We start from the raw sequence: 22,333 nt of genomic DNA, 5'->3' as shown, positions 1-22,333 counted from the left end.
AGTGTTAGAGAACCCAGAACTTCTAAATAGTATCAGGAGTTGACCGTATGGCACAAAGTCTTCATTGCATCGACCCACTCATCTTTGAAAACATTGCAGACAGTTGTGAAATGTTTGAGAAGGAGTGACATATTTACTGCAGTGTTGCATTATTTGATGAGTCAAAAAGGTACAATCCTGCACCTCGCTAAACTTAGCAGGCCCCAAGACTCTTGTGAAATTCAAGTCTTTGTTTTCCAAATGAAAGAGGAGAAAGAGGACCTTGGATAATTCTAAACAAATCTGAGTATTTGTAACAAATGAAAGAGCAGATGAATTGATACAATCTTATACAGCAACCTTAAATCCTTAGCAAAGAAATGTTTATTTGGCATACTTACTGATGAGCTAGTCAGAGATCAAATGGTCAGTGGAATCCACTACAATCTTGTCTTAACACTCCAAACCTCCATTAGCGTCTGCATGTTAAATGATCAATCAGGGATTTTAGGCAGGAAACAGAAGTTTTCAATGTACAGGACATGCTCTGCTCCAACTGCAGTGGCTATCACCTTCAGAACAGAACAGCATGTTTCAAGTATGGTAATGCTCCAACAAATGTGGCAAGTGGAATAATTTCATTAAATGCTGCAGCCTTCTTCGACCAGCTGGACAGTCCTCCAAGGGTAAGAGTGTCAGCAAGGTGAATGAACTGGAGCTCAACCAAAACAGTGAAACCACTGAGCCTCCAACAACACCGTACTGTGAGAATGTTAACACTGTCACAAAAAAGTTGAGATCTTCACAACTCTCAACATGATTTGTAGCAATGCAATACTGAAGGTAAAGATTGACACTGGAGCAAGTTCTATCATACTGCCCAGCCGAATGCTACGGAAACTAGACCCATATGCAACACTAGACCCCAATTCCCTGATGGACCCCATGGCTTATGGTGGACAAACCATCTGCACAGAAGGTGTGGCCATTCTCCACTGCACAGGGGAGTTTTATGTAGTTGACCGGTAGGTAAGGCCACTGCTAGCTCTTCAGGATAGCATCACACTGGTGCTCATTAAACTTGGTCCAGAGGTAAAAGCTCTGCAACACCAGATGCCAGAATTGAGAGTCCAAAGACTCTTCAACTATGACATGATTGGCAAGCTGTAATATACCATATGAGACTAGATGACTGAGTATCAGCAACAGTTTGTGCTCCGAAAAGAGCGCCAATAGCCATGAAGCAGAAAGTAGTCAATGAGCTGCATCGATGACAGCACTGGGAGTTATAACTCCCACAGATGAGACCAGAGTGGCTTTCAGCAATGGTGGCTGCAGTAAAGAAAGATGACAAAGTCAGGATTTGCATTGACCCAGTGCACTTGAACAAAGCACCGCTCAGACCTCATCATCCTATGAAAAAAGTGGAGCAGGTGATAGCAAACATGCCAAATGCCAAGGATTTCAACATCCTGGATGTGAAATGTGGGTTCTGGCAGATCCTGTTAAATTCAGAATCCTCAAATTTACCACATTTGTGTCTCTGCTAGGCAGATATTGTTTTCTTCATGTGCTCTATGGGATTCCCACTGGCAGAGATGTCTTCCAGTGGTGCACAGAGCAATTCTTTGTAGGCTATCCCTGTGAAATCATTGTTGATGACATCCTGGTTGGGTGTTGTACTATGCAAGAACATGATGCATGTCTTTGCCTCGTCCTTGACAGAATCAGGATCATGCAGCTGAAGCTTAACCCTGCAAAATGCAGATTCCGGGTCAACCAAGTTCCTTACTTGAGTCATTTACTCACAGCCGACGGTATAAAGCCCGACCCAGACAAGACAATGGCTATATGATAAATGGCCATCTCTGTGGACAGTACTTTCTTGGTACAACAAATTATTTTTCTATGTTCATTCGTATCATACTGGGGTCGTGGACCTTTTCATCAGCCCCACTGCTGCAACAATACTTTGTCACTTGAGCACTCGTACTTCTATCAGCAGCCACCTCCCAGCACGGACTTGGTGCAGTCTGCATCCAGAATGGCAGACCAGTAACCTTTGCATCAAGGATCCTCACTGACACACAGACTTGTTATACGCAGGTTAAAAAGAAACTTCTTGTTTTAGTCTACACTTGTCAGAAATTTCATATATGGTTGTCTTGTAACTCTTGAAATGGATCATCAGCCACTCAACTATCTTTAAAAAAAAAACCTCTCCACAGTGCGCCTGCACAACTGTAATACATGATGCTAAAACGACATTAAAATCTCAGCATTGTCTATAAATGTGGTAAGGAGCCTTCTTGCCCACCACAGACCAGGCAAATCATGGGGAAGACATAGACATCATGACATTAGAGGTGCTGTTCTCTCAAAATCCAAGAATGCATACTGGTGGACATCATCATGAGGGGCAAGGCTAGGTCCTCAAGGAAGCTTCCCCATTTTTTCACCATCAGAAATGAACTAATCATGCACAATGGACTGACGCTGTGTAGCCAGTGATTCATTATCTCTATTTCTCTTCAGAGTCACTACATTCATCAATTTCACCTGGGGCACCCTGGGTTGGAAGCATCCAGATACAAAGTCAAGGAATTCTATTTTGCTGGTCTTCCTTGTATGCAAACATGGAAAGTGAAGTTTCTAGATGTGCACCATGCAATGCACTCGAGCAAAAGAATTGCTGCATTTACATGTGTTCCTGGACCTCCCATGGTCATTCACAGCAGCTGATATCTTCAAATGGAATGGTAAACAACATTTAGTATAAGTTGATTTATATTCCAGGAGGTTTAAACTCGACTACCTGTCAAACATGATGAGCACCACAATTATCATAAAGAGACACTTTGCCACACGTGGCATCCTGTAGGGACACGTGACAGACAATACTTGCCAGTTCTGCTGCACTCCTCAGCTGTGACAGCCTTGTCAGCACAACTCTTTTCCAGGCACACCAAGACTACAGTTCCCACTCCCAAGTTTCTGCTGCAGCCTTAACATGAAACCAATGTGAATGAAATCCTCATGCAATGCAAAACACATAATGATCGAAACAGCCACAGACACGGCCCTTTGAGAACTCATCAAATGATCAAGATCCAAACCTCACGTGGCCATGACAAGCTGGCAGTGGTACACAGCCATGCCCCACAACTGAAGAGTTATATGGTAGCCTCAGACAGTGCCCATTGCACGAATCGGTCATAACACAAACAGATGCCACAGTACTCCAGTCATCTGACCTACAACATAGGCTCCCTACACCAATGGACATGCAGACTCTTCTAGAGGCCTATGCAGCAAGTCCTGAATTTAGGAATCCAGATGCACTGATGGAAATACAATATAGCCAACCAGCACAACCTGTCGGATCGAACCAAACACATTTTCAGGACTATGTTACCACTTAGTCTGTAACTGGCTTTTAAGTCTCATCTTTATACAATCAGAAGGATATACACAACATACAAGGCAATCTTCTGCAATGCCAGGTATTGTAGTTGTACCAGCTGGAACAGCTTGGCTAGGGGCATAGCAAGTTCTGGAGCATAAGTCTTCACCACTATTGCTGGAATATTGTCAGGGCCCATAGCTTTTGCAATGACTAGTACCTTCAGCTGTTTCTTGATATGTGACTGAAGACTAGCATTTGTGATGCCAGGGACCTCCTGAAGGAGGCCAAAATGGATCATCCACTCAGCATTTCTGGGGGAAGACCGTGCAGCAAATGCTACAGCCTTATCTTCTCTGATGTGCTGGGCTCTTCCATCATTGAGGATGGGGATATTTGTGGAACCGCCGCCTCCAATGAGTTTTTAATTGTTCACCACCATTCATGACCGGATGTTGCGGGACTGCAGAGCTTGGATCTGATCCATTGATTGTGGGGTCGCTTAGCTCAGTCTATGGCATGTTGCATTTGCTGTTTGGCATGCAAGTAGTCTCATGTTGTAGCTTCACCGGGTTGACACCTCATTTTGGGTATGCCTGATGTTGCTCCTGGCAAGTCCTCCAGCAGAAGGTTTAGATAAATACACGTTTGAAGGAAAATAAATCAATGAGATTGTGTGGAAAGATACTGAAAGGTTTTGGAAAAATTGAATGTCCCAGTTGAATCATAATTTTATGAAATAATGATAAAGACCAACACTGCCCGCAGTTTTGTTTGCAGAGACAGTAGTGTCGAGGTAATGAGAGGCGTGATCTACTGAAACTTACAAAATTCTGAAGGGACTTTATGCAGTAGATGCTGAGGTTGTTTTCGCTGGTTAGGAAGTCTAACACAGTCTCAGGATATAGTCAATCGTTTAGGATTGAGATGAAGAGAAATTTCTTCACTCAAAGGGTTCTGAATCTTTGGAATTCTCTTATCCCAGGGGGTTGTTGTGGATGTGGCATTGCTGAATACATTTAAGGCTGGGATAGACAGATTTTTGGTCTTTCAGGGAGTTAAAGGACGTGGGGAGCAGTGGAAAAATGAATTTGGGGCCTTTTCTTGGTCTTGTGTCATTGGATCCAGCTAGAGCCCCAGGCTAATGTTCTGGGGACCTCGGTCCAAAGCCCACCATAGCTGGTGAAATTTTAATTTGATTAATAATAACTGGAATTGAAAGTAAGTCTTAGTAATAGTGACCACAAATCTTTTGTCGTCAAAACCCCATCTGGTTCATGAATGCCATTTGGGGCAGGAGATCTGCCATGGTCTGGCTTGCATGTGACTCCAGATGCACAGCAACGTGGTTGACTCTTAACTGCCCTCTGAAATGGCCTAGCAAGCCACTCCGTTCAAGTGTAATTAAGGATGGGCAACAAATGCTGGTCTTGCCAGCAATGCCCACATTCAATGAAATAATTTTTTAAAAAAGGTTTATAAATGGACAAGGGCAAAGAGGTTATGATAAATTTGTACAGTGGAAGGTTTGGGAACAATTACAGTACTTTGTGCAGTTCTGGACATACCATTATAGAATTGTCATGTTAAGCCATAGAAAGAATATAGTATTCAATGATAACAAAGATTGAGGATCTATAGTTATGAGAAGTAATTTAAGATACTGGAATTGTTTCCACTGAAGCAGGAGAACTAACTGAAGATTTATAAAAGATCTGATAGAATAAATAGGGAAATGCGCTTCTCTCTGTTTGGGTATGTCAGTAGTGTAGGTCACTAAGTGTTATGAGAAGAGTGGGGAAATAGAGTAAGAGTAACTTCTTTATGATGTGAAATTCAATTGGCCTGATGGGTGGTGAGTTTCAAGTCAGTGTGCCTGCAGATTAAGATCAGGCAGGAGATCCTGAAGGGAGTGATAGCAGGTGCTCAATGCACCACAGCCATATCGCTCACCAATCAGCACTCAAAACTCACACCCAAATGTCCAGGTATTCAAACCCCCTGCGAAAGCTGCCAGCCTCACCTCCACCTCTTGGCCTCTTTCACATATCTCCAGCTGTTAAGCTATCACCATAACACAGCACAACTCAATCAGTGACATTCTGTCCTTTCTCTTTCCAGACAAAAAGCTGTAAGGAAACAAACCAAGAACAAGGATGCCGGAGCCCTATGGAGGAGATGATTGTCCACATGCATCTGCCACGCATTTGCTCATAAGTTCCTATCTGAATCTTCTGCAGCAGAACTCAGCTGCGACCTAACCCTCCAGTGAGTTAGCAAACAAAACATCCTTTACTCCTGACCTGGGTTACAAATAATTCATGCCTGGTGACTCACCACATGTTGATCCCAACTCTATGTTAAACTCCTATCTGACTTGATGACTGCAAGTATTAGATCAAGTGATGTGGCCTCTGCATAAGTGACGTGCTGCAGTTAATCTTCAATGTCCCCACTGCCACCTCACCCCAGAGCTCCTCTGGGTAGGCTGGCTGCAGTTCTTGGGTGTCTTGAGAGTCAGGATTCAGAAGGGGATGGAAGGAACTAAGGAGTCCATGGACATACCATTTCCAGCTTGTTCAGCACAGAGAGCAAAATGAGGGATATGCTGGAAATCAAGAAGGGGCATAAGGCAGGGAGATGCCATCACCTTCGGTGTTATCAACCCTATTGACTGCTGTCAGTCCTGTCATCAGCACTCCATCCGGAGTATGAACATCCTTCCTTCCTCAAATAAGGAGACTAATCCAGGTACGGTCTCACCAAGATCCTATATAATTGCAGAAAGACATCCCTGCTCCTGTACTTGAATCCTCTTGCCATGAGGGCCAACCTACCATTTGCCTGTTACACCTACATGCTTATCTTCGGTGACTCGTGTACGAGGACACCCAAGTGTAGGTGCACATTCCCATCTTCTAATTTATAGTCATTTGTAGTTGGAGGCAAGGGAGCTGGGAAAACAGGAGAACTGCATTAGGATGGCTTCCTGATACATTCCTGCTTCCATGAGACAGGCTGGGGATTAGATCAGTTTTCACTCCATGGAGGTGGTCAGACAATTGGGGCAATTAAGACCATTTTGTGACAGGGAAGGCATTTTCCCCACAAGTACAATGATCAACTCGCCATGCACAGAGGCCACCAGCTCAGCTGAGGCAGTTGCCTGGTTGCAGGCTGGGTGGCCATCAGACCTGGAGGCTTCATGCCGCAATAACAGGATACTGAGGATGAAAGGCCACAATCTTATCAATCACTACTCCTGCGGTGAAGTTTCTCCTCCACCTCAATGACTTCAGGGCTCTTTTTATATGTTTGGCTTCTCTGCAGGCAACATAGGGCACCTCCATATTGAGGTGCTTCCAGTTGCCTGTCTGCCTCAGCAGTGCCCACCTCCCCCAGTCAGACTGCTGGTGTCTCATTGCTGAAGGCCCTCTGGGCCTTCTGCTTCCCTGATCTGCCCACTATCCAGAATTTGACTGACTCCCAAAGGTGGCTTTTTTATTGGCCATCTCTGGACAGTTTGCAATTGGAGTTCCACCACTGTCAACCTGGCTTCCCGACCCAGAACGGACATCAGGATTGTGACCCATTTGGGAAAATTCAGCCTGGTGTTAATGATGCCCCCATAGGATTAACAGAGGAATAGGTGACCTGTCCACAGAAAGGCTGCAACAGCTATGAGTCAGCACACTCTCAAAATGCACCAGGCACCTCCAATACCAGTCTGAACTACTTTCAGACATTTTTCTGATGGAAAACTTTCCAGAAATTTAACTTGCCTCCAATCTTTCTATAATGCTGCTGCAGTGCCCTTCTTGCTGATTCATGTTTCTTGTCTTTTTTTCATTTCTGAATGATCTAGGCATTGCCTCAACCTGCATTAACCAATTTTAGTACCAAGGCAGTTGCTTGGTAGAATTGAACTTGAATGCTGCGAAAAGAGAGACATGTTGCCAAAATCTTTCATTTTGCACTCATCAGGACAAATTCAAGAATGCCAAATTTCAAATGATCATAATTTATACTCCAGGAGAAAAGGGTCGCTGATTGGTTAGCAGATCAACTCTGACTTGATTGACTAAAGCATCATTGCTATAAGAGGGAGACTAATAAATATGGACTATTACAACAACTTCTTAGCGCAAACAACAATCATGGTTTTGTTAAGGGATCTTAAGTGTCAAAGGATAACAATCAAAATGAACTAGTAACTTACTGAAGAGGCTTTTTAGGGGGTTTTGAAAACTATATAGTGCAGTATTAGAAAGATTAAGTGACATATCTCCCAGCCAACATGCTGATGTGGCAAAAGACAAACACTACTGGCCAAATGTAAGCAGTACCAATACACATGTCTAGAGACCTCTGTATTACTGAGAGAGCCTGATTTAGCAGACAAGGTTGACAGTGCAAAGTTGAAGCCTGGTAACAAGCACTAGGGAGGAGGCTACAAGGAACCAAAGAGAGATAAGAAAAACAGCTAGTTCTTAGGATAGTAGGCATCTTACCTTTGAACATCTGCAAATTGTTTAATGTGAAACCTAAACCAGACAATGTTGGAATAATGCTTGCTGATGAAACTTGCAATGTATTAATATATGGTTCTTCAGCTAGGGCAGAGTCAATGCCAGAGGCCTTTGGAGGTTGAATTCTCCCAACACATTGGCTAATAAATGATTGTTCTGTATTTGGTGTCTCCTGCGATTATTTCATTGAATAATCTGCTTCACAACACTGTAGAACACAACAGAACAGGGAACACAAGATCTCCAAGCCTTCAGGTAATTCAGAAAAGATGCAAAGCTTGAGCGTATTCCTTTTATTTTTGCAGAGAATGGTCGTTGCATTTGAATGTACGTCACTTCTAGAAAGTGCAAGTCAGTCATGTTACGAGTGCAACTCGCTCACTCAGGATTATTCAGCAAATACAGCCCAATGACAGAATTACATCTAACAGTAGCCATTTTGTTTTCGGTTTTGCAAGAGCGGGCTGTTTGCATACAGTCTGTATTCTGCCTTTCACAAACAGCCGAAGGCACATGTTTAATTTATTGAAACATAAGGTCTATGTACCTGGCATCACACTGGCATTGAAGTTCATGCACAACACTGTAAAATTGTGTGGCAGGATTTTTTTCTTTTTGGACAGATGGCAACATCCTGTTAGTAAAAAATGCCACTTACATTGCCACCACAATGGAGCAGTGTGAAATGACTTGTTTAACCTGTTGTTCAAATTTTGAGATACTGAGTAATTTGAAGTAGTCAGGCACTTTTCAGGTCTGAATGAGGCAGTGTTTAGCCCATTTGAATGTTCGCGTGAAACACAGTGGTCATTGGTCTGATCAGGATAGCCATTGTGTCACACTTCAACTTGCCAACCAATCAATACCCCTTGTAAAATAAATTGTTGTGATCATTTGAAATTTGGCATTTTTGCATTTGTCCTGATGCCTGCGCGATGAAAAACTTCTGCAACAGCTTTCTCTTTTCAACAAAACATTTGGTATCCTGGTTAAACGGTGACATCAAGATAGTGCCATTTTCATGTTTGGGTGCAAGCAAGGGGCATATCTATGTGCACACATATCAGTATTGAAGCTGTGTGGGCTGGCTGCCCCCCTGCGCCCCACTCATCCTCCCACGTCTGCATCTCACCACAAGATGTGGCACTATTCAAATAAAATTCCCACCAGAAAGTTTTTGGATTTTGTCACAGGCAGATACTGAGGCAGAGACCATTCCAATCTTTAATGGAAAAGAGAATACTGTAAATATACGTTGGGAAATGTTAGGGGACTGTAACTTGCTAATTGCTCTTGTAGAGAGCTGGCACACAAAGGATGTTTGAATGGCCTCTTTCTGTGCTTTAACTGTGATTCTGTGAAGCAACAGAAGGTGCAGGGCAGCAGATTTACTCTGGGATCAAATTGTTTTAGTGAGCGTTACTGCAGACATGAAGGACTGGATGATCACCTTCTGTGTTGCGAACATCTATAGTTCTATTTAAATACACTCGAGGAATTTCATTCTGCCTGAGTTTAATCATCACTTCTGAAAAGTACTAGCTGAAAGCATCAGGAGCCATGTAAAGGGCCCAATATCAAGAGGCAACAATGATGCTCCAGGAATGTAAATATTCACAAAAGGATGCCACCAAAAAATTGGCAAGTCGACTAACTTTAAGCTATGTTTTATGACTGGAGTCAGGGCAGTAATTATGCAGTATAATGATGCCTCTTAACCTTTGCATTGCAATCAATTGAGAAAACATTTGGCACAAAACAAGCAGTTAAAATATTAAGTGGTTTGTCATTGAATAATGATCAATTTAAATTTCTCCCTGGTGTGAGCGAAGAGAAATTACAATAGTGTGTCTGTGAAAATGTCACGGGTGGTATTTTGAACTTACGAATTTGTATGGCAAGATATCGAGATCTGAAGCTATGATTCATCTGCATATAATTAGACAATTTATACAGGAAAAATTAAGAGTCGTGCTATTGTGTCTAATACTGTTGACAGCTTTGTAAAATTTCTGTGATAATTCCAATGGGTGTAGAATCTTATTGACTGTGCCTGGATTTAGTGAATGGGTAGTACTATTTGTGACATTCTTCAGACCATATTTTAACAGCGTGAATCACTTCCAACAAAGGGGTTTCTTCCTGTACTGAAACAGTAAAGAGACGATTGTTCCCAACACATATTAAGAGGTAGATTTTACCTTTCATGGTCGATAGTAGATTGCTTGTCCATTATACATCCATCCTGGTCAGATGGCCGCTTGGCTAGGTTTACCGTTTACGATAAAGGCTGAAATCTGTCTCTTAAGTGTTCGTCCTTCAACATCGAAAATAAATTTCTAAGTGATTATGGCACTTAAAATCCCTCCAGCCTTATTCAGAGTAAAATGCTGTTAATAATTTATGTAAAATACCATAAGCTGCAGCTGCTTTTATGTTTGAACAGTCTGGTAATGGGTATACAATGAGTCAGACCCTAATAGACTCCAGCATATATTTTTTTAAAAAAATACAAAACACACACAATTGCCCTAGTGTCCTAATCCTGTCATCTCCATCATTTATCTCACTTCTCTTTGTGATTTATGCATATATTGCTCCGTTCAGCAGAAGAGTCTATTGCAGTTTTTATTTTTTTAATGTAGTTTCACTCACTTGTTGTTTCACACCTGCTCTTGTATCGCCTTGTAAATAAATTCAGCTATTTTAACAATGTGCCATTTCATATGTGTCACGGTTAGCATTTAAATGGGCACTTGACTTGGAAATCACGTTAACTATTCAGTGGACTTTTTCTCAAAATCAACAAGGGATTATTTTTCAATGCCTGTGTTTAGCATTGCGTGCATTGACCTTCTCAAGAGGATATCACCATCTTTTAAAGATGGGGAGTACATGAACTGTGCTATAGCCAAAGATCTCCTAGTTGCAGCTTGCACCTACAACTTTCCCACTATATTGTGTAAAATGTTGAGTGGAAGTTTTGTAGTCCTGCACTTGATAGAAGTTAATGGGGTTCCAGTGAGGCTTCATTTGAAGCAGTTTTTAAAAATGGCATCTAGGCCTTTTGGCTAAGATGCAAATGAGATTAAGCACTGGAGGGGGTGCAATGCGTGCTCCTATCGGCTTGGATCATGTAAATCAAGCCCAAGACAGGAACAGGTTTGCCTGTCCTGTCAGCTAGGATCGGTATTGTCTCACTGGTTGAGACTTTGAATTGGACTTTGACTGGATACAGTTTTTTTTTTAAATGTTGAGTGAAAGTGACGACTGTAGCTTCATCTTGGCTTTCTAAGCTCATGATATCAGTTGAATCCCATAATCGCATCACAGCCCGTAAACCCTATTATTCTATGAAATTGGAATGCTCTACCCTCAGGAGCATTTCACTTGACAGAAGCATGGATGGAAGATAGAGTTATGCCTTTATAGTTCTGACAACACATGCTGTGCTCTTGACTAAGGAGGGTCTACTTATATACAAACCATACAAATCAATCAACCCATAACAAAATCCCAGTATCTGTTATATCTATGATCAAATAAGCTATTCAGTTAAATTCTGGCTAGCAATCAATTTTATGATATTCATATTCTTAGTCCATTCCAAATATCAGCAGAGTGTACATTTAGACCATTCAATTTATAGGATGAAGCACCTTGCAAAGGAAGGGAAAATAGGGGGAAAAAACACAGGTAAGATATAGATAACAGAAAGGCAGGAACCAAAAAATTGTGCAGAACTTGAAATCTCTCTCTCATAGGTGAAAGGATGTTCACTTCTATACACCGCTTCCTGTGTGGGAATCGCTTTTGAAAAAACAGCAATTTCTTACTGACCCATTTCAGTAGCTTGGTCTTCGGAGTCCATTTGGAAATCACAATCGCCTGTAGTTTTGCTTGCGGATTGATCTTCCCAATTTAAGGTTATCAATTTCCCATCTTCTCGCTTGGGTCTGGTATTTCAGCTTGCAAGTGTGTCCATGCATACATGTGTGTGCGTGTCTATCCCTCACCCTGGTATTATTCGAAAAGCCACTTTGTTCTATCCTTACACACATCATGTAATTTACACTGTGTGGTGAACCATCGTTGGTTACCACTGTGGGGGTATTCCAATGTTACTGTTGGGTTAGGGTGTTGCCACTGTGGGGTTGTTATAATGTTGTTGTTGGGTTAGGGTGTTTACACTGTGGGATTAATATACCTGTGGTGGATGCTGTTATGGCACATCCCGGTCGGGCCCCGCCTCCTGGGAGAGGTATAAGACCCTCTGCTCAGGCGGGACCCCTCCAGTCTGGATTGGTGTACTCGTGTTAGATAGTTCCATTGTTTGTCAATAAAAGCCTTCAATCGCTGAAGCCTTGTACCTCGTGCTTGATTGTCGCGCATCAATTTTATTGACAAACACAAAACTCTCGACAGTAAAGAGAGTATGGAGCAAATGCTGAAACCAGAGCGTCTGACGCTGGACCCACGTGCGGTCGGTGCCTCTAACACCTTCGACCACTGGCTGAAGTGTTTCGAGGACTACCTGGCGGCCTCTGCAGCAGTTACTACGGACGACGACAGACTCCAGGTCCTCCACGCGAGGGTAAGCGACACGGTCTACCTCGCGATTCGTGCAGCCACCACTTACCCGAGGGCCATCGAGCTCTTGAAAAAACGATACACGAGACCACCCAACGAGATTCACGCTTGTTACCTCCTCGCTACACGACGTCGGCAGTCGGGCGAAACCATGGAGGACTACGCCAATGAGCTCTTGCAGCTTGCCAGGGGCTGCGACTGCAAAGCTGTGTCGGCTGAGCAGTACATGTACGACCTCGCCCGAGATGCGTTTGTAGCAGGGGTAGGGTCCTCGTACATCCGGCTTAAGCTATTGGAGAAAGGGAACCTCAACTTGACCCAAGCGATGGAGATGGCTGAGATGCTGGAGGCAGCGTCGAAAAGCTTGGCTCTGTACCCCGAAGACCACGTGGAGACAACGTGGCAGGAGCAAGCACAAATCCCTCCTCGCCCCACGGGCTCGCGCTCCCATATCAACCCGACGACGGCGGCAGCTCCAGGCGGCCAGCGGTGCTATTTTTGCGGAGGAGCCAAGCATCCACGGCAACAGTGTCCAGCTAAAACGGCGATCTGCAGTCAGTGTGGTAAAAAGGGGCACTACGGTAAAGTCTGCAGATCGAAGCCCAAGAACGGCAGTGCAGCCTGTGACCCTCCAGAGCGGAGACAATCTCCTTCGGCGTCGCAGTATCCGCGAGGTCCGACCACGTGCGAATCCAGGACGGTGCCATCGTGGCTGACGGAGGAGGAGGATGACCACCAGGAGTCGCTACGCTTGGCGCCCTTACCCACGTGCGATTCATGGGGGCGGCCATCGTGGTCGACGACGACCAGGAGCGACCAGCAGGGGTCCTCAGTATCAACCTCGGCTGCATGCAGTGACGCCCAAGGGCCAACGGTGGCGTTGATCTCTCTGGACCAGACAAAGCATCACAGGCTTGACTGTTCGATGATGAACATCAAGGTAAATGGTCGTACTGTGTATTGTCTGTTTGACAGTGGGAGCACCGAGAGTTTTATTCACCCTGATACTGAAAAAAGGTGTGGACTCCGGGTTCTACCTGCCAAACAGACAATTTCTATGGCATCACGGTCCCGGTCTGTACCGATCCAAGGACGTTGTGTGGTAACCCTAGAGGTGCAGGGCACAATTTACGAGCGATACAGGCTCCTTGTGTTGCCGCACCTTTGCGCGCCAATTCTCCTCGGACTAAACTTTATGGTCCACATGAAGAGTGTGATCCTACAGTACGGTGGGCCACTCCCTTCGCTGGCAGTAGGGAATCAGCCGCAGCCTCCAAATTGCCCAAAGCGCCCTGCATGCAATCTTTCCACACTAAAGATCACCACACCTTCTTTATTTAAGAATCTGGTACCAGGCTGCAAGCCCATCGCTACTAAGAGTAGGCGTTACAGCGCTGAAGACCGGATCTTCATCAGATCTGAGGTTCAGCGGCTCCTCAAAGAAGGGATCATACAGCACAGTGCTAGTCCGTGGAGAGCGCAGGTCGTGGTGGTTAAAAGCGGGAACAAACCCCGGATGGTCATCGACTACAGTCAGACCATTAACCGTTATACGCAGCTGGATGCGTATCCTCTCCCGCGCATATCTGATATGGTCAATCAGATTGCGCAGTACCGGGTGTTCTCCACCATAGACCTTAAGTCCGCCTACCACCAACTCCCCATCCGCCCAGAGGACCGACAATACACGGCTTTTGAGGCGGATGGTCGTCTATATCAGTTTCTTAGGGTTCCATTTGGTGTCACCAATGGGGTCTCGGTCTTCCAGCGTGCTATGGACCGAATGGTGGACCAGAACGGGTTGCGGGCTACCTACCCGTACCTGGATAACGTCACCATCTGCGGCCATGACCAGCAGGACCATGACACATACCTCCAGAACTTTCTGCGCACTGCGTCTCGCCTGAATCTGTCAGGCAAGGAGGAATTGGTAGGGCTAGGGAACCGTGGTGCACCAAAAAAGTTTCTTTGTTGGTTAAAAAGAAAAAGGAGGCTTATGTTCGGATGAGACGTGAGCACTCGGGTAGTGCACTAGAAAGCTTTAGATTGGCTAAGAGGGAGTTGAAGAGCGAGCTTAGAAGGGCTAAAAGGGGACATGAGAAGACTTTGGCGGATAGGGTTAAAGAGAATCCTAAGGCGTTCTATAGGTATGTCAAGAACCGAAGGTTGGTTAGGGCAAGTTTAGGGCCAGTTATAGATGGCAGAGGGAAGTTATGTGTGGAACCGGAGGAGATTGGTGAAGCATTGAACCAATATTTCTCTTCGGTGTTCACGCAAGGGGACATGAATATAGCTGAGGAGGACACTGGGTTGCAAGGGAGTAGAATAGACAGTATTACAGTTGATAAGGAGGATGTGCAGGATATTCTGGAGGGTCTGAAAATAGATAAATCCCCTGGTCCGGATGGGATTTATCCAAGGATTCTCTGGGAGGCAAGAGAAGTGATTGCAGAGCCTCTGGCTCTGATCTTCAGGTCGTCGTTGGCCTCTGGTATAGTACCAGAAGATTGGAGGTTAGCGAATGTTGTCCCATTGTTTAAGAAGGGGAACAGAGACTTCCCCGGGAATTATAGACCGGTGAGTCTCACTTCTGTTGTCGGCAAGATGTTGGAAAAAATTATAAGGGATAGGATTTATAGTTATTTGGAGAGTAATGAATTGATAGGTGATAGTCAGCATGGTTTTGTGGCAGGTAGGTCGTGCCTTACTAACCTTATTGAGTTTTTTGAGAAAGTGACCAAGGAGGTGGATGGGGGCAAGGCAGTGGACGTGGTATATATGGATTTTAGTAAGGCGTTTGATAAGGTTCACCATGGTAGGCTTCTGCAGAAAATGCAGATGTATGGGATTGGGGGTGATCTAGGAAATTGGATCAGGAATTGGCTAGCGGATAGGAAACAGAGGGTGGTGGTTGATAGTAAATATTCATCATGGAGTGCGGTTACAAGTGGTGTACCTCAGGGATCTGTTTTGGGGCCACTGCTGTTTGTAATATTTATTAATGATCTGGATGAGGGTATAGTTGGGTGGATTAGCAAATTTGCTGATGACACCAAAGTCGGTGGTGTGGTAGACAGTGAGGAAGGGTGTCGTAGTTTGCAGGAAGACTTAGACAGGTTGCAAAGTTGGGCCGAGAGGTGGCGGATGGAGTTTAATGCGGAGAAGTGTGAGGTAATTCACTTTGGTAGGAATAACAGATGTGTTGAGTATAGGGCTAACGGGAGGACTTTGAATAGTGTGGAGGAGCAGAGGGATCTAGGTGTATGTGTGCATAGATCCCTGAAAGTTGGGAATCAAGTAGATAAGGTTGTTAAGAAGGCATATGGTGTCTTGGCGTTTATTGGTAGGGGGATTGAATTTAGGAGTCGTAGCGTTATGTTGCAACTGTACACAACTCTGGTGCGGCCGCACTTGGAGTACTGTGTGCAGTTCTGGTCCCCACATTACAGGAAGGATGTGGAGGCTTTGGAGAGGGTGCAGAGGAGGTTTACCAGGATGTTGCCTGGTATGGAGGGGAGATCCTATGAGGAGAGGCTGAGGGATTTGGGATTGTTTTCGCTGGAAAGGCGGCGGCTGAGAGGGGATCTTATTGAAACATATAAGATGATTAGAGGTTTAGATAGGGTGGATAGTGATAGCCTTTTTCCTCTGATGGAGAAATCCAGCACGAGGGGGCATGGCTTTAAATTGAGGGGGGGTAGTTATAGAACCGATGTCTGGGGTAGGTTCTTTACCCAGAGGGTGGTGAGGGATTGGAATGCCCTGCCAGCATCAGTAGTAAATGCGCCTAGTTTGGGGGCGTTTAAGAGATCCGTAGATAGGTTCATGGACGAAAAGAAATTGGTTTAGGTTGGAGGGTCACAGTTTTTTTTTTAACTGGTCGGTGCAACATCGTGGGCCGAAGGGCCTGTTCTGCGCTGTAATGTTCTATGTTCTATAACAGGGAGAAGTGTGTATTCCGTACGCGCAGGTTAGCTATCCTGGGATACGTGGTGGAAAACGGGGTCATCGGCCCTGATCCAGACCGTATGCGTCCCCTTACTGAACTTCCCTTGCCCGCTAGCGCAAAAGCACTGAGGAGATGCCTCGGCTTTTTTTCTTATTATGCGCAGTGGGTCCCCAACTACGCGGACAAAGCCCGTCCGCTCATCAAGTCCACGACTTTCCCACTCACGCCGGAGGCCCAATTGGCCTTCAAGGCTTTGAAAAGTGACATTGCGAAAGCCACGATGCACGCGGTGGATGAATCCATCCCTGTTCAGGTGGAAAGTGATGCATCGGATTTCGCCCTGGCCGCCACACTGAACCAGGCAGGCAGGCCCGTCGCGTTTTTTTCCCGCACCCTTCAAGGTCCCGAAATTCGGCATTCAGCGGTGGAGAAGGAGGCTCAGGCTATTGTGGAGGCCATCAGACATTGGCGCCATTACCTGGCGGGGAAGCGGTTCACCCTGATCACGGATCAACGATCCGTGGCGTTTATGTTCAGTAATATGCAGAGGGGCAAGATCAAGAATGATAAGATCTTGCGGTGGAGAATTGAGCTCTCCACCTATAATTACGATATTATGTATCGTCCAGGGAAACTCAATGAGCCCTCGGATGCCCTCTCGCGCGGAACATGCGCTATCATGCAGGAGGACCGCTTGAACGCCCTCCATAATGACCTGTGCCATCCTGGGGTCACTCGGCTCTACCACTTCATAAAAGCCCGTAACCTGCCCTACTCGGTGGAGGATGTCAGGTCTGTAACGAGAAGCTGTCGGATTTGCGCGGAATGCAAACCGCACTTTTATCGACCTGACCGGGCACAATTGGTCAAGGCCACTCGCCCCTTCGAGAGGCTGAGTGTGGATTTTAAGGGCCCCCTTCCCTCAACGGACCGGAATGTGTATTTTCTCAATATCACAGATGAATACTCCCGGTTCCCGTTTGTTGTCCCCTGTGCGGACACGTCGACTGCCACAGTGATTAAGGCATTCAGTGATCTTTTTACCCTGTTCGGGTACCCCTGCTACATACATAGCGACAGGGGCTCGTCGTTCATGAGTAACGACTTGAGGCAATTCCTGCTCTCATACGGGATTGCCTCTAGTAGAACCACGAGCTACAACCCTAGGGGTAACGGACAGGTGGAGAGAGGGAATGCTACAGTCTGGAAGGCTGTCCTATTGGCGCTGAAGTCCAGGGGCCTTCCAGTCTCCCGTTGGCAGGAGGTCCTTCCAAATGCGCTTCATTCCATTCGCTCCCTCCTGTGTACGGCAACCAATGCTACTCCCCACGAGAGGGTGTTCTCATTCCCTCGGAAGTCGTCCTCGGGAATCTCCTTACCAGCCTGGTTGACGTACCCAGGACCCGTCCTTCTGCGGCGACATGTGAGGGCCCGCAAGTCCGACCCCTTGGTCGAACCGGTCCAACTCCTCCACGCCAACCCTCAGTATGCCTATGTGGCATATCCTGACGGGCGAGAGGACACAGTCTCGATTCGAGACCTGGCGCCCGCAGGGGACGTAGCAACTCCTGTCGCTCCTATACCCCCTGTCACGAACCCCCTTTCACTTCTTTCTTCCCCAGATGTGGCGCGGTCAGCACCGGTACCAGTGCATAACAGTTATACTCCCATGTGCAGCTTGCCTGAGACTCGGAGATCGGCGCCACCACAGAAGGTACCAGGATCCCTGCACCACCGCTTCACCAGGGTCAACCGGCCCGTGAGTCCTCGAGGGGACAGCCGGACGCTGTTTTGGAGAGAACGCCACCGCAAGCACCTGCTCCGGTGTCGCAACCGGTGTTGAGGAGATCACAGCGACGGTGTGGTCCTCCAGACCGTCTGGACTTGTAGATTTTGTATATATGTGACCTGTTTTCGCACCCCGCCGGCCTTTGTTTTCAAAGGAGGGGTGAATGTGGTGAACCATCGTTGGTTACCACTGTGGGGTTATTCCAATGTTACTGTTGGGTTAGGGTGTTGCCACTGTGGGGTTGTTATGTTGTTGTTGGGTTAGGGTGTTTACACTGTGGGATTAATATACCTGTGGTGGATGCTGTTATGGCACATCCCGGTCGGGCCCCGCCTCCTGGGGAGAGGTATAAGACCCTCTGCTCAGGCGGGACCCCTCCAGTCTGGATTGGTGTACTCGTGTTAGATAGTTCCATTGTTTGTCAATAAAAGCCTTCAATCGCTGAAGCCTTGTACCTCGTGCTTGACTGTCGCGCATCACACTGTTGTGGACTTTCTAATGACCTAGTGAATTAATCCACTGACACATGTAGATGGACCAGATTTAGTTCTGAGGCTGAATTGCTAACTGATTTCAACTTGAATAGCAAAAATTAGCCAGAGGCAAATCTCCTTAATATCTAGCAACCGCTGCTTAATGGTGCAAATATGGACATACAAATAAAGACTAGATTGCACTGCAGCAGGTTTATGCTCCCACTCAAGAAGTAGAATTGTGGGTAACGAGCATTGATGTACTGTAGCCCAATATTAGTGCCTTCAGGAGAGGAGAAAAATGGGAGGAAGAAAATGCAAAGAAAAACCAAAATGATTTAATCATTTTCCCCCTTAGGTATGGTACGGTAAGCTGCTCATCCTACTTGTTATTTTGCCAGGACCTACGAACACCCATTTAGTGTTATCACTAATAGCTTTCTATGCAATGTCCAGAAATGGCTTAACTCTGAATGTACAGGCATTTTGATTTGAGTAGAAGCTGCTTGTTCAAATGCATGCAGGGTTCCTGGAATCAGGGAATTCTCTCAATTTATCTCCATTATCTGCACAAGAGTATTGAGCCCACAAGGCTGGCTGCTGGGGAAATATGATACCTGGACACTGATGTGGAATTCTTTGCAACCCAGATGTTAAGAGCGTTCTCTCATTGCTTCTTCTATTTCAGTTTCCAGTCATTGTGACTAAAAGCTGCCAAGTACAGCCAATAACCAGTGCAATCTTACTGCCTTAATCTGTAACAGAGGGGTAGGACCATTTCTGGATCCTGTCTTCAAGTATGTATGCCACTTCTGTGCAAAGGGGCAACCGACACCAGTCAGCACAGCTGATTCTTGGTGTATTGAGAAACTAAAGGATGCATAAATATAATTTAATGCATTGGGCTGTTCTCATGTATTCTATGAATTCAAAGACCATGGATTATCTGAGACAAATGCCAGGGAATTCTTGACGTAACAAGACTCCTGTTCTTCTGTTTTCAGGAAAAAGGAGCAGCCAGTGCCTGGAAGAAGGGTCTCAGCAGGGGAAAAGTGGCAATTATCGCATACCTCACACAATTATAAGAGAAGGCATGTTGATGGGCTGAATTTCAGATGAGATTCCAGTAGATCAGGGCAAGATAAGGATGCATCCAACAAAAGGTATATTATTTTCATGTTGAGTTAGACAAAGAGCTTGTATGTTGATATTTACAGGGTTAAACCATTTTAAAATTGCGACTAATGGTGAGAAACAGCCATCATTGCGTTATCATGGCAGGGCCAGTGCCAGAGCACTATGATAAGTTGGATGAGACATCCATCTCTCGAAGGACACACTGTCATGACAAACTAGTGAACCTTCCACCAGCGCACATACTAGCATTTTTGAGCGTACACAATCGGGATTAGGAATTTATGCGCTGTATAAGGAGCACATCATCACCTGAGTAGGTGAAGGAGGCAATGGAAACTGTAGACAGTCCAATTCAGAAAGCTGAGGGCCGCTGCAGCCAAGCTCAGCTTGCCAGAGATGAAAAACCTCAGGGGTCATGCACTGAATGGGTTCCAGTGGAGCAGCAATGTGAGATGTGTCCTCATCTGGAAGAGTTCCATGAAGCTGTGAACACCCTTGGGCATAGGATGAAGAAGTCCATTCATACCATGAGTGACAACATTTCTCAATTGTTCAAGTACATTAGTCCCTTCATTGAGCAGATTTGGATGATTTACTTGAAGGCTTGAACATCAAGGGAATAGAAGCTTTTCCTATTAATTATTGCCCCCAAGTGTTTCAGTGGCACTCAGACCACAAGGGTGCAGTCTATCACCCCTGCACCGAAGGGAAGCCTGAAATGAAAGCAAAATCCAAAACCCTCTGAGCTTAATTGAATGAAAGCAATTGTAATCAGAAATCCTCGTGTACAGGGCATCTGTGTGACGAGTGAATGTGCCTTATGAAATTTCACTCTCCATGGCCCACCCCTGAAATGAGTTGGTGGCAAAGAGATTCAAACCCACTGTAATTTTCACTGCAATGACACTGTGTCCACCAGCTACATGGTTCATAATGTCATCATGCTGTAGTTTGTAACCAGCTGCCTTGAGAGATGTGATCTTCTGCAATCCTGCTGTTGTAAAAGATCTCGAAAGCTGGCTCTTGGACAGCAGATCCTCTGACAAAGATGCATGTCATTTGAGCTCCTTCCCCTTTTGGGGTCACATCTGCTGCTCTCTGACAGCTGCAGGTCCTGGTCATCATGCAGCTCCTCCTTTAGAAGTTTAGCCATCAATTACATATGTGATCTATGTCTACTAACGTCCTTCAAGGCACTGCTCTCCTCAGCCCAGCTGACCAGGCAGATTATTCTGCTCCTTCATTTTTAATTTAAACACCTTGCTACAATAATAATCCTTTCAGACATGATACTACTCAATGCAGTGCTTTGGCCTCGGCAAGTGATCAGTTCTGCTGCCTCCCTTTTTTTTATACCCTGGCTTGCTTGCCCGAATCACTGAACAGTGTCTTGATCCTGTGCAGCTGCCTCAGCTAAGCTGTTACTGTGTTGACACAGCCTAAACTATCTCATCACTGGGTGCCTTCCTGTTAATTACAACTTTAATTGATCCCAATTCCCTGCTTTCTGCTGCTGGGCGGGTAGCTGGTGGGCAGGTATGAACCTGCCTCCAGCATGACCTTCTGGAGGTCTGACCACATTGAATTGAAGATCCACGTGTTCACTTGAGAAATGCCTGACCCTCCTGCCTTGAAAACCATCTCCTAACAGTTCATAGGATTCTGCTCTTTTTTTTTCACTGTAGCAGGAAGACTTATCAATATTAACAGTAAATATTTGTCTTGATTCATTTATTTTAATCACTTCTCAATGCCACTTTGATGCAAAGACAAAACAATTAAGCTGAAAACATATTTTGAGTGAAGTGCTGGATGGCATTGGATTAAAAAGTGTAAAAGAGAAGAAGCGGTGGCATTGTGGTATTGTCACTGGACGAGTAATCCAGAGACTGAGGTAATGCTATGGGCACCCAGGTTCGAATCCCAGTACCGCAGATGGTGGAATTTAAAAACTCCATAAAATATCTAGAACTAAAAGTCTAACCATAATCCTGAAACCATTGTTGATTGTTGTAAAAACCCATCTGATTCACTTATGTCTTTAGGAAAGGAAACCTGCCATCCTTGCCTAAGTGTGACTCCTGACCTACAGCAATATGGTTGACTCTAAAAAGCTGTCTGAAATGGCCTAACAAGCCACTCAGTTGTATTCAACTGCAGCAAATGGAACAAAAAGGAGCCAAACTGGATGGAATGCCCAGCATTGACCTGGTCACTGGAAACGACAATGGCAATCCCAACCCTGTCGACCTTGCAAAGTCCCTTTTACGAACATCTGGAGGCTTGTGCCAAAATTGGGAGAGCCTTCTCACAGACTAATCAAGCAACAGCCTGCCATAGTCATACTCACAGAATCATACCTTACAGATAATGCCCCAGACAACACCATCATCATTCCTGGGTATGGCCTATCCCACGAGCAGTGGTATAAAGTCTGGAGGGAGTTGCCTTGGGAGTCCTGAACATCGACTCTGGACCATGAAG

Source organism: Mustelus asterias, chromosome 12, assembly GCF_964213995.1.
Source record: "Mustelus asterias chromosome 12, sMusAst1.hap1.1, whole genome shotgun sequence".
NCBI lineage: Eukaryota > Metazoa > Chordata > Chondrichthyes > Carcharhiniformes > Triakidae > Mustelus > Mustelus asterias.
Note: the sequence above shows the minus strand (reverse complement) of the source record.